The following is a 6,000-nucleotide window of genomic DNA, read 5'->3' on the forward strand; positions in this document are numbered from 1 at the left end:
GATTCTACACATGTGATTTAATAAATAATAATTATTGCTTCCACTTTCTTTTAAAAAAATATTTCCACATTCCACGATATGAAAAAATCTTTCAACATTCTTTGCTATTGTACAAGGACAATGCCCACATTAATTGGAACTTGAAGGACATTAAATATAGTGATTATAGTTTATTGTCGATCCTGATTCTTATTGTGAACTTTCAACTTGGTGCACAAAATTATATCTGATAAGATGTCTCTACTTCTTGCCAAAATTCAATTAACTGCCATAGTAAGAACTGACAAAATGATGCTGACTAAATTTTGGCAATGTAGTGTCTTGATATATAGAGTCTGGGCATCCAACAGTTTAGACAAACACTAGACTTTTAATATGCTTTTTGTCATTAGTTAATTCTAAGGAAGATTAATGTTTTATTATCAAACATCCTTCTAAGAGACAGTGTAATAATTGCCAGTAATGGTATCAGAGCCAAATGAGGAAGGTAAAGGATAGATAGCATTCTGATGCTATGTGGAAAAGTCATAGTAATGAGATGACCTCTATATATGTTATAAATAATTATGATAAAAATGGGTTGGCAAATCTTGAAATTTCAATCCCTCAAGCTTATCGCACCAGTAATCATCAAACCGCGCTGCTGCATTTGCATGAAAGAAATGAGGTATAGAAAGGCAGACATAGCTATTTCATTTATTTGAAGTTAGAATATTTACCTCACGCTTGTTGGGCAAATCCCATGCCTTGACCTAATGGGCATATCATCTTTGCATTCTGAGTAGTCAGTATATATTTGATTAAATGGTATTCAATGATAATAGTGTGAATGGATTTCCGCTTACATGCAGGGACAAGTGTTGATAAGTCTGATCCCGTATTTTTAGACCACTGTGCATGTTGTTTCTACTTCATTCTTTATATTCTCACTGATATTGGAAGGAAAGTAACTGGAGGCACCAGAGTAATATTCTGGGATATGCCGTTTCTATCCTGGGATGCCTTTTCTGTTGCAATGCCATCTAGATGATCCTTTCCCTTTCCCCCTATTTTTCAACTTTGAATCACGTTGTTGTATCATACAAAATTGTAATTACTCAAGACAGATTGTGCTAAGATTAAATCATTGAGACATTCATGATGTAGCACAGATTGGAGATCTACCAAATCAAATGTTCAAAACTTGCAGTGTCTGGATGAAACCAGCAAAAGCTTCTGGAAGGCGTAGCTTCATGCATGGATATATTTAGATTTCAGTGGTCTTGGACTTGTCTCAGATGAAATCAAATTCTTTTGGGGTCAAAAAGTTGTTGCAAACTATAATTAGTTGTCTGACAAATTTATTCTTGTTTTTGGGTATTTTTAGCCATGTTAGGAGTTCTTCAGTATTAGAAGTTCTTCAGGGTTATATTGTTGGCATCTATTTAACATAATCTATCATAAGGGCTGTGAACAGGTAATTTTTTCATATTTTGAGATAACCAACTTAGCAGATTCAAGGTTTTGTAATGCTCTGCCCCACTCCAACAAATGACAACACTAATTATTAGATGGGATATTTATGAAGCGTCCTAGTTTGGAAGGATATTTACTGTTTAATGGTTCGATCTAGTATTTTGCTCTTCGAGTCTTCTTTTTTTTTTTTTTTTGGTTTGTTTTTGTTTTTTTTTTCCCCCGTTAGTCTATGGATCAGCTTATCGTCCAGCTTCTGTAGTAATTGAAATATATTCTTCTTTGCAGAATAAATATCATTAAGCCAAAATTAAATCCCACTGTTATAATCGACTGCTAACTTGCCATGAATTTTAATGTTGTGTACCTCCTTTTTGCAGCTGTTGGACCAATCAATTAGACTGACTGTGATTCACACTTGCGGCTACAGCCATACATTAAATTAGGTCCAGATTTTTGTTGAAGTGGCTAACTGAGATCCATTTTATTGCACAGAATTCATTGTTCACTAAACAAGTTTGGCCTAAAATTTTTACAGATTTCGGCTGGTCAGATGTGTTGTCAAAACAGGTAAGGGTTGTACCAGCTTGATGCTGCATGAGTAAATGTTTGGCAATATATTCCTAGGACAACTTAATGTTCTCCTTGAGAATAATGCTCTCCTGTAAACCATGGTACATGGACCACAGAGAGGCCCATAATGAGAGCTGCAAACTTAAAAACACTATCGGTGTAGTTGCTTGTCATGTCGTTACCACTTGCCAAGGCCCTGTTCAGTTTGGTATAAGTAGTTTGAATGGGAATCTGCTTCATTGAAGTGGGTCCAACTCTCATAGATTGGAATTTATTTCTTTAAGGTCATTTTGAAAAACAACTTTAGCTCTCTTTCCGACCATCCTACCATCTGAAGGGGCCTCACCCTGGACCGATTCGATTCCGAATACTTAGCTATAGGCAAGCAAAGAAGCCCTGAGATCAAGCATTTCCATTGGCCACAAGCAGTTGCGCTTCAAGCACGGTGGAGAGGCAAAGCATATGCAATTAGCTGACCGTAACAAATCCTAAGATGATGCGCATTTAGTCAGAGTGGAACTTTTATAATCTCAGAGTGCTACAGGAAGCGCCACTAACCAAACTTGTTGCCATGAAATAAAAGCGGGGAAGGGTTCAAAGCTTAGTCTTTCTTTTAAGACGCAAAGCAACAAAACTATGGCAATAATAGAAAGAAAAATTATGTCGTCATAAGGTTCTGGCGCTGCTCTCTTGTGCTGAAAAGACGTTCTTTACGTGTTGGGACTGACTGTTTTTATTATTTTAAAGCATTATTAATTTATGTAAATACCTAAACATGGAATGTATAATTGGGGCTTACCCAGATGAGATCGGGTGATAACGCTTGATGATATTAATAAAAATACGGAGAGTATTATCCTGTAGCTTGAAATGTAACATCATAGCTTCAAGTCCGAATAAGATGCAAGACTGAGGAAAAAAGAAAAAAATTTCCATTGACTTGTGCATTTGGAATATTGACTTATGACGCGGACAGCCAGGCGCCAGCATTGCGGGTCCGCCCAAGTGTCATAATGATGGCATCTTTGACGGAAAGAGGCCCACAAAGTCCAGCTCCAGCTTGAAGAACTACTGACACGTGGCGGTGAAAGAGCAGCGGGACGTCCAACCACCGACATTCGTGCTCGCTGTTCGAACCGACAGGTTCCGGTCAGAGATCATTACTTATTTATTTAATTATGTATTTATTTATCTCAATGCATGAGCTTGCGGTGGGGCGGGCCTCCAGATGGATGAGGGCCGTGGCGTCCTTCTCTCTCTCCTTACGCGTCGCCAGCGAGCGAGGACGGGAAATGGTGGGATGCGGATCCCCTCCGATCCGAGCTGGGGGCGGGCGGGAGAGGATCACTATTTCAATCACGGCCACTAGTGATTGATGCATGACTGTGATCGAATGAAGCTCATATAATTCGATGAGATGCGCTGCCTCGTGTGCTTACAGTGAGCTATATTCAATCGCCATGGCAATGATCGGAAGAGATGCCCTGGAACTAAAAGTCAGCGTTGCAGAAAATTTTGCCATATATTTAGTTCACCATCAGAACCGAAATTACAATAGATTGGAACGAAAATTCAAATGGACATATCCTTCAATTTACTTGGTTCACGATTATAGTTAGAATCAAAATTAAAATAAAAAATAAAATTTAAATACTAAGAGAGAGCAAAGATTGAATTTAGAGGGATTGAGACATTCTCATTCTCCTCTAGAATTGCAATGGGAATGTAATTCTCCCCAATCAGATGGATAGAATGGGAGTCATTCATTTTTATTTTTATTTTAAATTCTAGCTCCTCTCGTATAAATATGGTCAATCTATTTTGGATCGGATTTACATGATTGATGAGGTATGCTGCTGCAAGGCTTCGGGGAGAGGGCGAGATCGATATTAGATCGAGTTGGAGTGCTGCTGAAAATACCAAATCGTTGAAAGCCATAAGTAAATCTGCAAAAGAAGTCCTAAAATTGATGGAGTATCCTCTAGCTTAGGACCCTCTGATACTTAAGTAAGTCGGGGCCTCGAGAACAAGTTGTGAAAATGGGAGGATAGAAGGATGAGAGAATGAATTATAGACAAGTGGAAAGAGGATTCTTGATCCCTTCAGTAGAAAAGCTGAAAATGATTCAGTAGAATCTTAGCTCTATCTGTCCTGACTTACCTTACGGAGGGTACTCTGCCCTCTTTTTATAGAGGGGATGAAGAGGCATGTTCAGGTTGTTAGGCCGTTAGAAAAGTTTGTTAGGTCATTAGTTTATTATAACAGAATGGCCAGATGTAATAAAGATCTTAAGGCATTTGCCTATGTGGTGATTGGCTGTAGCATAGCTGAAAGATAGCTGATGCTGAGCTGGATGACAGCTGCGAGATAACCGTCTACATTCTGATGGTACATCGGTATTCTACCGACGTGATATGGTTTAGATCGGCAACAGGCTAAACTGAGTATCTTGTACCCCTTTAGTACCTTATACTCACATCGATTAAAGACCGACGTAATTCACTGCAGATCAGCAAAAAGTGAAGATGAGTATCATACTTTAAGAACAGTTCTGATCGAGTTAAATCGATCAAACGACAAACTAAAGAACCAGATCGGTAAATGACCGACGTGATCTGGAGGAATATCTATGACTAAGATAATAATCTATCGTCGCATGTCCAAATAATGAGGTCGAATTATTGTACCAACACATACCCTCCATTTTTCATATCGAAGTAAAATTGTTCACATCTAATGTGGAAAGTCTATTCTGAAGATTTTATTTGACTTGTATTATCACCATAAATACTCCGTACTGCTGATGGTTGAAAGTATTAATTTTTTAATCATTCGAAAAGATATGTTTCTTGAAAATGATCTGCTAGATTTAGTAATTATAAGTGCTCAAAAAATCAAGAGCTTATTATTATTTGAACGGCTATTCTCTGACGTGCGTGCACCAGATGTCATACTATAATTGATTACTTTAGCTATCATGCGGATCCTGCCTGCGTGGCTTGATTAGGAAGAGATGCGTCGAAATAATTTTTTGTAGAATTATCAGATTACCGATAAATAGCATTGATCCAATGGGTGTGAAAACTTTATTCAGATCATTGGTAAATTTTATAAATAGGTCTGTACTTTGCTTGAAAATTATTTTACTATTTTTTTCATGTGGAAGCTTTACTGAAATCTGTTGGATTTTGGGGTTTGATGAATGCATATGTATTTTAAAATTTTTATTTTCTAAATACCATAGTGGAGAATAAGATTAAAATACTTTTAATTTAAATTTTGCATGCATAAAAAATATAAAACTACATGGACCTATTTCATATGCTGAAATTGATATATGCTGAAATTCAGATTGTGATCAAATCACATACCTATTTTACAATCTTTTTCTTCAAAATTGGATCTGGAAGAGACGAGGCTCTCTGTTAGCCGCACAAGTGTCCAGCTTCTACGAGTATCTACTCGGGATCAGCCTAGAACAATCCTCTATAATCTAAATTTTGATTCTCCAAAATTCAGTCTGCTAAATCTGAACGAAGCCTGGATCGCGATCAACATTTGATTTTTCTCCTTGATCTTCTTCTTCTCCTCTTCTCTAGAGTTTCTCCTTGCTATGTGCTGCTACCAGATGCTAGAAATCAGCAAGGAAGAGGTACCCAAACTCCTTTGGGTATGGAATTTCTTGGGATGCGTGTCCCAAGGAAAGGATGTATAGAACACCCAAGAAGAGAGAAAGGGAGAGGAAGAGAGGGCATGGGGAGAGCCTTTGGGTGTGAGGGGCTATTAGTTTTGATGCTCTAGGGACCTTAGGAGAGGTCCCTTTAAATAGACATAAGGATTGAATCCTATTCAATCTCATAATACAAGTCCTACTTGCATTAGGATTCCTATTAACTTAAGTTATCCAACTTACATTAGGAAGCCCATTAGATGCCAACTATTGGAGCTCTTGCACTTATGATTAGACACCCTCTT

Source organism: Elaeis guineensis, chromosome 3 (assembly GCF_000442705.2).
Source record: "Elaeis guineensis isolate ETL-2024a chromosome 3, EG11, whole genome shotgun sequence".
Lineage (NCBI taxonomy): Eukaryota > Viridiplantae > Streptophyta > Magnoliopsida > Arecales > Arecaceae > Elaeis > Elaeis guineensis.